The 12242-nt window shown below is 46.2% G+C and overlaps 1 long non-coding RNA gene across 1 annotated transcript in view; it reads right to left on the reverse strand.

The window, feature by feature from the left end:
- The window catches only part of LOC137517600 (uncharacterized), a 44565-nt gene extending 32669 nt beyond the window's left edge, over positions 1-11896 (reverse strand). The window contains exon 1 of the long non-coding RNA XR_011020589.1: positions 11524-11896. This is a non-coding gene — a long non-coding RNA (uncharacterized lncRNA). The remainder of the gene's footprint in view (positions 1-11523) is intronic.
- Positions 11897-12242: the final 346 nt, after the last annotated feature.

Consider the following 12242-nt stretch of genomic DNA (forward strand, 5'->3'; position numbering starts at 1 on the left):
TGGAGTGGCCTAGTCAAAGCCCTGACCTGAATCCTATTGAGATGTTGTGGCATGACCTTAAAAAGGCAGTTCATGCTAGAAAACCCTCAAATACAGCTGAATTACAACAATTCTGCAAAGATGAGTGGAACAAAATTCCTCCAGAGCTCTGTAAAAGACTTGCTGCAAACGCTTGTTTGTAGTTCTTGCTGCTAAGGGTGGCCCAACCAGTTATTAGGTTCAGGGGGCAATTTCTTTTTCACACAGGGCCATGTAGGTTTTGAGTTTTTTTTTCTCACTAAATAATAAAAACCATCATTTAAAACTGCATTTTGTGTTCAATTATGTTATCTTTAACTAATGGTTAACGGTTTTTGATGAGCAGAAACATTTAAGTGTGACAAACATGCAAAAGAATAAGACATCAGGAAGGGGGCAAATAGTTTTTCACACCACTGTATATATGCTGGGGGATACTGGGACACTCAGGGGAACCACAAAAACGATGCTAGATTATCTGCTCTGGCAGGCAGGAGTTTACAAAACCACCAGTTAATAAGTAGCATTTGGGAGACAGTGCAGACACTGATCATAGAGGCACCACCGCTCTGCATATGCAGCAGCTGTGGTCTTTTATGTTGAGGTGGAGGGTATGGAAAGGGTGGGAAATCTGCTTATGACTCGAGTATAAGCCGAGACCCCCACCTTTGGGTCACGTGTGTGGTCTCAAAAATGTGTCTTATACTCGAGTCTATGCTGTAACCCCATAGCAAATGCGATAGGCCTGAACGTTTTTAGGAAAAGATTGAATTGCACAATTTCTGTCAGAAATTGCGATTTCGATTCGATTCACGATTTTCTTCAAATCAAACCTTAGCACTAAATTCCCAGTGTACAGTAACATTTACAAACATGTAGTATCAGAAAATTACATACTATCAAATTGATAGTATGATGTCATTTTCTGTTATGTTTGTAAATGTTACTGCAGTGCATTGTGAATTTATCTAATGCATAATTGCAATGATGAAAACTTAAGGCAGAAACTTAGAGCCCTTCCTTAGCTCTCTGAGAGTCCGCAGGCCTGCAGCACTACATATGTGATAAGAGCTCCTGCATCCTCCCAGCACTACACAGGTGAAACCTCCATCTCTGCAGCACTACACAGGTGAGACCGCCTGCATCCCTGCAGCACTACACATGTGAGACCGCCTGCATCCCTGCAGCACTACACATGTGAGACCACCTGCATTGCTCCAGCATTACACAGGTGAAATTGCAGTCCAAAGAAACAGATCATTTCAAGTCTGAGGTGGACTGGTACAAAAGTATACGGAAATTGAATATATTGGTGTGGCAGAACAAGAAGGACAGAGAGGAACCTATTGAGATGAGACTTAACAGTCACACTACCATCAGCAACCTGGGGTATATGACACCTAAATTGGACAGTGCAAGAGACTTGGAAGCATTACAGAATTTGCAGGAACTATTGGCAGAAAGCCATATAGTAGAACAGGAAATCCCAGAAAGTCCAATTAGAGAGGTGTTTAGGCCATGCAGGTCTGTTAGGGACTTTTCCACAACACCAGGATCAGCAGTGGACATTTTCAACAACCTGGTACTGGCAGACCTGCAGGCTCTAGTTTTTCCCAAGGATCCACCAAATATTACTCCTGCTGAGAAAGAGGGCCTGGACTGGTTAAAGGACAATAAAAAGATTGTTCTGAAAAAGGCAGATAAGGGTGGGAATCTAGTGGTCATGTCAACTGATTACTATATTAAAGAAGTCCTTAGGCAGTTAGAAGGCCCAGATGGTTTTACACCAAATTAACCAGTGACCCCACTAGTCATTATAAAGTGGCCCTACAAACTCTACTCAGACAAGGAGTGGAAACAGGTTTTATGTCTAAACAGTTGGGGGAGGGACTTTTACCAGAGTTCACGATTAAACCGGTGAGGTACTTCCTCCCCAAGGTTCACAAGGACCCACTCTGCCCCCCGGGGTGCCCGACTGAGTCAGCCAGGGGTTCGTTAACAGAACCTCTGTCGAGGTATCTGGATTACATCCTTAAACCCTTTTTGAAAGTGGTTACGGCACACCTGGCTGACACCTTGGACGTCCTGGGAAGGCTGGAGGGGGGAGGAAGTAAAACTGGCATCAATTGATGTCGTCAATTTGTACACAGACACGAATCCCACAAAAACTGGGGGTCCAGGTTATAGGAGGAATACTTGAAAGCCAGGGAAAAGATGAGAAATGGGTGCAGTACATATGTGAATGTTTGCATTTTATCATTTCGCATAATGCATTTTTGTTCAACAACCGGTGGTACTCCCAGTGCTCTGGTGTTGCCATGGTAACACTGGTGGCGCCAACTCTCTCAAACCTATTTTTGTGGGGATGGGAGAGTACAGTGATCCTCAATGGTGAGAACCCATTCAGAGCACTGATAGGCCACTGGTATAGGTTTTTGGACGACATATTTCTCACATGGAAGAGAGCTGATCTACAATTTGCAGAGTTCCTGACATCCTTGAACTCCAATGATATCAACATGCAGTTTACTGGCATGTTGGGTGGTGATCGGTTGGAGTTCCTGGATCTCGAGATGTTTATTGAAGGAGGACATCTCACTAAAGGACATAGAAAATCAACTGCCACAAATTCAGTACTCTTGAGTGCCAGTTACCACCCAGTTCACACTGTTAGGTCCATCCTATACGGCCAGTTTGTCCGCCTAAAGCGAAATAATTCCAAACAATGTGATTTCCTGAAACAAAGTCGGGACTTGGCGGCTAGACTGGCCAGTAGGGGTTATGACCTGCAAAATATAAACGCAGCCTTTCAAAGAGCGGACGCTCTTCAAAGAGAAACACTAATTAGGAACAGAAATGAGAAACGATCCAGAGGGGATCATACCTTGGAATCTCAATCGAAATCTAAACAGAGATTTACATGTGTCTTTGATTTTTCACCAATGGCAGAACGTATTAGGGCAATAGTCTACAGACATTGGCATGTCCTGCGGGACGATCCCAACCTAGCCGAGGTGGCAGCCAACAGGCCCCTCATCTCGTTCAGGAGGGCACGGACCATAGGGGATGCAATAACAAGTAGTAAATTTAGGATGAAGGTGGATGAAGAGGTGCGCATTGCCTCTCAGGAGAGCGAAACGGTCGTAAGGCGGCCCCCATCGCTCCCACCTCACCCCACAGCCATCAAATATCGTGTAGGACTACATGTACAACTATACGCATTGCTGATTGCTTTTTGCATTTTGCATTAGCCAGAAAAATAAAGCTAATTTTATGCTGAACATTTTGCAAGTGCCGACCTATTTTCTCTACCTATACCATATTGAATTGTTTTGTCTTCAAGGCCTGAGCACGCAATACTTCAGCCTATATACCCGATATTTCCTCCCTGAAAGCATCTAAATGCTGATGACACCCTTACACTGAGATCTGCAGTGCCGGTTTTTTGTATCTACTCTGTGATTGAATTTAGGATGAAAACAGAATCCAATTAATTACAGAAATGTATTCCTATGGGAGGCTTTAAATGTGGTACCTGCAATCATTGTTATCAATATAAAGCAGGGCGCAGTATCCAATTGGGAGACCATACGTTAAAAATTAAGGAATGTATGCATTGTCGGAGTGTGTTCGCAGTGTACTGCGTTGTCTGCATATGTGGCAGTTTTTATATAGGCAAAACAACTCGCATGATATGCACCCGCTTTCAGGAGCATTGCAACTCAATAAAAACAGGATTGGGAGCCGGCAGGCTGATAAGACATGTGAGGGAATGTCATAATGGCAATGTTGGTTGTTTAAAATTTGCAGGTATCCTAACTGTAGGAATTCCCCACAGGGGTTGTTATCGAGAACAGTTGCTATTACAGCAGCAAGCTGTCTCAATTTCAAATGCATGTAGCCCGCTGGGATAAAATGACAGGAATGAGCTACACTGTTTTCTTAGCAAACATAATTGAGAGTTAGATCCCCCCTTTACGATGCTCGTATTATATGTCCATACAGTTGTTAACCTTTCCTCTTTTTTCCTCTTTTACATTTTCGTGTATACTAAGAGTATAAATAATGAATTTATGGAATGTATTACGTTTGCATAATCTTGTATCATAGATATGTATTGGCCAGATGATCGCCATAACAACGTACGCTGCCTATTCCTGTGTACACTGTGCCACCCAATGAAAGTATCTCAGCAGGGTCACGTGAGCTGGGAGACTTGCAATGATGGCTCGTACGAGAGGAGGGCGGCGTGGCGTATGATAATGGAGTGGGCGGCGTGCCTCAGCAGCAGGAAAGGGTTGCTATGGCAACCAGATACGCCCACACCTGCTGAATGGCCACTCCCCCATCACATAGCACGCAAGGGTGTTGTGATAGGCGGGGAGACTCGCAGCTTGCCAATTGGTTAGAGGTATCCACCAGATGTGATGCTGGAGATGGAGAGGGGGCTGTGTCAGAATCAGTGTGGTGTGCGTTCCAATCCAGCTGCTGGGCGGAGTTGAGTGAGATGAACACTATTTAAAGGATTGTATGTCATTGTATATGTTTGTCTCTGAAGTGGCAGAGTTCATCTCTGCGAAACAGCTGCCCCCCCCCACTGCTGTAACCACTGTGTCTACCCACCACAATAAAGGGTTTTTATGCAGCAGATGCCCATCATCTTGTTTCTTTGGACTGCAATTTGAATGTTTGTGGAGCACGCTGCAGGTAAGACCATTTGTGGTTATAGCCTCCCTGCTGCATTTAGTGCCGGTGCTTTTTTCCTCACTTTGTATGGATTACACAGGTGAAAGCTGTGTTGCTGGGACCCCTGCCCTGCTGGTATCTGGTTACAGATCATGCCTGCAGATTACAGCAATGTACACGAGGGAGGGGGGTGTCAGGGTGTTGGCAATGCAAAGGCAGAAGCAGCCTGTGGGGAGGGAATCCCAAATTCTAGGGAACATGGGGTGTTTTGTGTACTAGTGTATTGCACAAATCAGATTACTAAGAAAACAAAAAAGGGGTTTCATTTTATAATAAACTAGAAATTTAAATAGTGCAGATAGCCGTATAGTTTTCATATTCCACCTGCACCTCCTTCAGTATTGTTTTTAACTTAGCATAAATGGAAATGTGGTGATTGCTTGGGATGGCAGAGCTGTGAATGAGTGCAGTACAGACCTGATATGATAAGGGTGAGAGATGGTGGGTGACAGATTAGAAACGGGCAACCAGAAGCATGAGGATATACATACATATACTAACACTTATTTTAAGCAATCTATCATGACAGATGACTACAAATGTTGCTGTAACATAACTATTAACACCACTAGATTTTGGTCCAAGATGCTCTCAAACAATGACAGGTTTTAACTCTTACATCAAACCAAGTCTATAAAAGCTTCAGCTGAAATCGCCTGCAACACATGGGCTTGGTCAAACAAAATGTTCTGTCCTGTATAGGCAAGGGAGGGGGGTTAGAAGAGTGTGCCCACCTACACTAGTGAGATTTACTACATCCGCACACTACATGCGGATATCTGACACACATTACGTCGTAACCAGCCCCCTGCATTCTCCCAGTATCAGAGGAAGTGCTGCACCCCTGCACAAACACAGTGACCCCAGCCTGACTCACCTAGTCTGGCACTGCAGTCACCGCGTGAGGCCACTGCTGGAGACGCACCGGCCTCCTGTTCCAGAAGTGGCTCTCCCTTCACTCTGTCACCTGCACGGGCCGCGTCAATCTCTAGCGGGCCTGGCGGCCCTGCCGGAGCCACCGCTACACCCTCAACGCTGACCCTCGTGCACTTCCTGAAGACTATGCTTGAGGAACAAGTGAGACGTGAGCCGCTACTCGCTACTGTCCACGAAGCGGCGAGCTGTGCAGGGGAAGGACTGTGCCACCCAGGGCGATCTCTTCAAAAAACGCCGCTTTGACGATCTCCAGATCGTCATTTCTGAAATCGTGATTTCGATCGTGAAACGATAAATCGTTCAGGCCTAAAATGCGATGCAACTATTTTGCAATGGTATGTTCGCATCGGGAAGTTAGCAAAGCAGAGTGGCATTGTAATAATTTGAGAAATCGGGTTTACAGTTGTGGTGAAGCACACTTTTTAGTGAGTTAGGATAACATGATCAGTCACAATGCAGCAAGGGGACAGTGAGCTCACATGTGGAATTATTGTGCAATGCAACATATAGGTCCGTACGATTTTAACTTTTCTCTAGAGATTTATTCAAGCAGGTATTTTTTAAACCATACCCATAAAATACTGTTAGGCTGATTTCATAGTGTAAACCAGCGTTGGTGATACCCGACGCACCGCATCGCACCGTCAAAAACAGTCCTTCAGAGAAAACCGCACTATTGCGCGGTGTTCCCTGTTTGGCCACCGGCCAAGCAGGAAGTGATGCGCTCTTGCCATCACTTCCTGCTTTGGGTATGTGGAAGCGTAGTTAATGCGCGTCGCAAAATTGTGTCGGTAACGCGATACAGAAGCAGCACGGTAACGTAGTTCTGGGCCTGCATCGGGGATGTCGGCAAAAACATCACTTCTGTTGCGTTGCGCCGTACCGTGGACATATGAAAGTCTCCATAGACTGCACACCGCCCCTGTGAAAGGGCCCTTAAAAGAAAACCAAGTTGAAAATAAACTGATTTAAAAAAAAATTGCATCTATCCTCCTACTCCTAAAATGACTATTAGAATCCTGCATTTTTTTTTTTCTGCGTATCAGCTATGAAAAGAATGTTTAACATTGTATTGTCTCATATGCTGACATTCTTTCGTTTTCTCAGAAGCTAAATATATAAACTAGTGACCTTTTTTATATATTTCCTGCACTCAGAGGCCATTTTCTGTCAGGAAAGAGTCGAATGGCTATAATTCCTTATCAGTGAGGGTATGGTCCGACATAGTCCCAAAATGAGAGAAACTGTCACTTGCATGCCTAAATGTTACCTTTTTTCATACAGAAAAATAAAAACAAAAGAACACAGTCCAATTATTTGCATGCTTACCACAGTATATACACGTCCATCTCATCATGTTATCGCGGGTATCCTTCAAAACTCCCACTAAGCAAGAAATTGCTAAAAATAAGTTGTTTACCTAGTTTTTAATGTTTTTTTTTTTTATCAGACATTTCTAAAGGTGGCCACTAACAGTCCAATTCCTAGCGAAATATCATTTGAACAATCAAACATTTTGATTGGCTTGGTTGTAAATAATCTCAGTTGATGGGCATAATCGATTATGAACACTTATAAAACAAGTCGTCCGATTACATTTTCGTCAAACCAAAATTTGGATTTTCTTGTTGGTTGTGACAGATAGGAAGCAAAGATTGGTTAGTTAATGGTGTAGTGAATGATTTTTTTATCTGATTGCTCAAATCAGAGGTGGCCTTAAGGTACGCGGGGCCTGGGGCGAGTGTCATATGCGGGGCCTAGAGACCTATGCTGTGGATATACACACACACACACGCTGTGGAAGCACACACTCTGTATAGGTTAGATAGGTAGGTGCCTCCAGTACCGGTTAGATAGGTAGGTGCCCCACAGTATAGATTAGATAGGTAGGTGCCCTGCAGTATAGATTAGATAGGTAGGTGTCCTGCAGTATAGATTAGATAGGTGCCTGCAGTATAGGTTAGATAGGTAGGTGCCCTGCAGTACAGATTAGACAGGTAGGTAGGTGCCCTGCAGTATAGATTAAACAGGTAGGTGCCCTGCAGTACAGATTAGATAAGTAAATAGGTACCCTGCAGTAGGGCTGCACGGTTTTTCGGTTTAAAACCAAAACCGCGGTTCGTGGCAAGACGATCTGCTGATCGTCAGTACCATCGGTTTTTTCGGTCTGCTGTTTAATACTTTGCTTCTGGCCCCGCTGTGCGCGGATTGGCCAGAAGCAGTGAATATGTATGAGAGTTAATGAGCGGGGGGGCGGATCCACTCCAGCGAGCGGCCGGGCACATACAGCATTACCAATCACTGGCTAGCATGGAATGACGGCAGCGGTAGGCGGAGCTGTATGCTCTGTACAGCTCCGCCTACCACTGCCGTCATTCCATCTCTAGCCAGTGATAGGTAATGCTGTATGATGTGCCTGGCGCTCGCTCTAGTGGATCCGCCCCCCGCTCATTAACGCTCATACATATTCACTGCTTCTGGCCCCGCTGTGCGCGGATTGGCCAGAAGCAGTGAATATGTATGAGTGTTAATGAGCGGGGGGCGGATCCACTAGAGCGAGCGGCCAGGCACATCATACAGCATTACCTATCACTGGCTAGCGATGGAATGACGGCAGTGGTAGGCGGAGCTGTACAGAGCATACAGCTCCACCTACCGTTGCCGTCATTTAATCGCTAGCCAGTGATTGGTAATGCTGCATGTGCCCGGCCGCTTGCTGGAGTGGATCCGCCCCCCCTTCCCCGCTCATTAACTCTCATACATATTCACTGCTTCTGGCCAATCCGCGCACAGCGGGGCCAGAAGCAAAGTATTACGGACAGGACCGGGCAGTGCGGACCAACCTCTTCCCCCCCCCCCCCCCCCTAGCATTTGAAAAAAAAAAAAAAAAAATCGGTGAAAAATCGAAATTGCAATTTCTGAAAGAAAAATCGCAATTTGGATTTTTCCCTAAAATCGTGCAGCCCTACCCTGCAGTATAGATTAGATAGGTGCCTGCAGTATACATTAGTTAGGTAGGTACCCCGCAGTATATATTAGATAGGTGCCTGCAGTATAGATTAGATAGGTGCCTGCAGTATAGATTAGATAGGTAGGTGCCCTGCAGTACAGATTATATAGGTGCCTGCAGTATAAATTAGATAGGTAGGTGCCTGCAGTACAGATTAGATAGGAGCCTGCAGTATAAATTAGATAGATAGGTGCCAGCCTGCAGTATAGATTAGATAGGTGCTAGGCTGCAGTATAGATTAGATAGGAAGGTGCCTGCAGTATAGATTAGATAGGTGCCTGCAGTATAGATTAGATAGGTGCCTGCAGTATAGATTAGATAGGTGCCTGCAGTATAGATTAGATAGGTAGGTGCCCTGCAGTACAGGTTAGATATGAAGGTGGCTGCAGCGGTGGGGAGAGCAGGCATAGTAGTTAAAACTCACGTGTCTTCCTCCGATCCTAACAGCTACCATCTATTTCCACTCCCAGCATCTGTGTAGATTAGATAGGTGCCTGCAGTATAGATTAGATAGGTAGGTGCCCTGCAGTACAGGTTAGATATGAAGGTGGCTGCAGCGGTGGGGAGAGCAGGCATAGTAGTTAAAACTCACGTGTCTTCCTCCGATCCTCACAGCTACCATCTATTTCCTCTCCCAGCATCTGTGTATTGGTAACAGCGCCCCCTGTGGTGACATGCGGTCACGTCATCATAGGGGGCGCTGTTACTAATACACAGATGCTGGGAGAGAAAAAAGATGGTAGCTGTGAGGATCAGAGGAAGACACGTGAGTTTTAACTACTATGCCCGCTCTCCCCACCGATGCAGAGGGTGCGGGGCCTCTTCAGGCGCGGGGACAGGAACGATTGCCCCACTTGCCACCCCCAAAGGCCAGCTCTGGCTCAAATGATTTATTGCTAGAAATTGGACTGTTAGTGGCCACCTTGAGACTGCATTCAACTTTGTTCAGGCAGCTGAGGACCAGACATTATGCACATTGCATTGCACACCAACACTGCATGTCAACTAACTGTCCATACAACTGTATGGGATGCGAGTTCATATGCTGTATTAGGGCTCAAACCCACTAGCAGCCTTTTCTAAGCGCTAGTGATTTGAAAAAGCTCCTGCTAATGCAATGCTATGTGGGTTTTTATAATAGCTCAAGTAACATTACATCCATACCATTAGATTAGCAAGAACTTTTGAAATCACAAAGTGCTCAGAAAAGCGCTCCTAGTGGGTTCCAGACCTTAATGTGCAACGCAACACACATAGTGTGAATGCACCCTTGGGGTAATTTCATTGAAGTTGCATTCACAGTGGGGACGTTGTGGTTTAATGCGACGTTAAAGTCGCAGTGTGTCTGTGCTTAGAGGTAACGCACTGCAAACAGTGAGTTACCACAACGCAACATTTTTTTCAATGCGACATTAAAGTTGCACTGTGAGCGACCCATAGGATTAGCACTGCAGTGCGGAAAGCTGCATTATAAGACTTTATTTTAACGCAGCTCTGCAACATGGCACTGTGATGTGACCTCACACATTTCAAATTGCCTTGCACATCACAAAAACAGTATAGCAACACACTGAATAAAAACAAAGGATGGAAATGACTAAGGTGTGATGAATGAAAGTAGAGGATGAGAATGACAGCTACAGGGTAATGAAAGCAGAGGATGAGAATGACTGCTAGGGGTAAAAAAATGAAAGCAGAGGATGGGAATGGCAGCTGGAGGGTGATGAATGAAAGCAGATGATGGAATGACTGCTAGGGGGTGATGAATGACAGCAGATGATGGAATGCCATCTAGGGAGTGATAAATGAAAGCAGAAGATGAGAATGATACCTAGGGGGTGATGAATGAAGGCATAGGGTGGGAATGACAGCTAGGTGGTGATAAATGAAATCAGATGATGGAAGGACAACTAGGGAGTAATGAATGAAAGAAGAGGATGGAATGACAGGTAAGGGGTGCTAAATGAAAGCAGTGGATGGGAATGACAGCTAGGGGGTGATGAATGACAGCAGAGGATGGGAATGACAGCTGGGGGGGATGAACAACAGCAGAGGATAGGAATGATGGCTACGGGGGGGATGAATGAAAGCAGAAGATAGGAATGACGGCTAGGGGGTGAAGAATGACAGTAGAGGATAAGAATGACAGCTAAGGGGTGATGAATGACAGCAGAGTATAGGAATGATGGATAAGGGGATGATGAATGACAGCAGAGGATAGGAATGACAGCTAGGGGGTGATGAATGACAGCAGAGGATAGGAATGACAGCTAGGGGGCGATTAATGACAGCAGAGTAAAGGAATGATGTTTAGGGGGTGATGAATGACAGCAAAGGATAGGAATGACAGCAGAGAATAGAAATGACAGTAGAGAATAGGAATGACAGCTAGGGGGTGATGAATGACAGCAGAGGATAGGAATGACGGCTGGGGGTGAAGACAGCAGAGGATAAGAATTAAAGCTAGGGAGTGATAAATGACGGCAAAGGATAGGAATGACAGCAGAGGATAGGAATGACAGCTAGGAGCTGATGAATGACAGCAAAAGATAGGAATGACGGCTAAAATGGTGATGAATGACAGCAGAGGATAGAAATAAAGGCTAGGGAGTAATGAATGACAGCAGAGGATAGGAATGATGGCTAGGGGGTGATGAAAGCTGAGGATAGGAATGACATCTAGGGAGTGATGAATGAGGATGAGAATGACAGCTGGCAATTAGTGGGTGACTGACAAGCTGTAACAAGCAGGGGTGATGGAATCAATATCATGCAAGTGAGGAGTTGCTAGGAGACAACACGCAGGAACTTACACAGTGGATGAACCATCTGGAACGCCCTCCTGGTCAGCGGCACCTTCCCTCTGGGGTCTCCTCCTTCCTGTCAGCGATGCACATGCTGGGGCAGGACCTGTACATTCGACAACCGAGGCTCCTCCCTTAACTCCTGCCATCCGCCTGGAGTACAGCGGGGCTTCTGTAGGCTTCCCACGCGCGGCTCCTCCCTCTTCTGTCATCTGCCTCGAATACAGCGGGCCTCTTCCGTCGCGCGGGTTCTAGCGCTCGAGCAGAAGCGCTAGATTTCACCCTGACCCTCGAGCCAGTGGCCGCAGCTCTGGCCTTGTCAGCGGTACTGCAGCTCTGGCCTAGCCTCCTTCCTTTCCGGGACGCTCATGCTGAGGGCACCTGTACAGCCGCCGCTCCTCCCCGGCTCCAGACTCCACTCCCGCCATCTGTGGCTCCTCCCCTCACTCCTTCCATTCGCGGCTCCACACTTCAGGCATCTGCGCCTCCTCCCATCACTCCCGCATTGCGCGGATCCTCCGATCACTCCAACGATCCGCAGCTCCTCTTGTCTGTAGACAGCCGCATCTGACGTCATTTGCCTCGCAGCGGGGCTTCCATAGTGACGCGCGGCTTCCGGCGCTGGTTCCGCACTCTTCCTTCCTCATGGGGTATGTGTGCGGTGCACGTGGCCGCAGCTGTAGGCGGGGCTAGCCCAGAGGCTGCTACTAATGTGCCAATGGAGAAGT

This window comes from Hyperolius riggenbachi, chromosome 5, assembly GCF_040937935.1.
Source record: "Hyperolius riggenbachi isolate aHypRig1 chromosome 5, aHypRig1.pri, whole genome shotgun sequence".
In the NCBI taxonomy this organism is placed as follows: Eukaryota; Metazoa; Chordata; class Amphibia; order Anura; family Hyperoliidae; genus Hyperolius; species Hyperolius riggenbachi.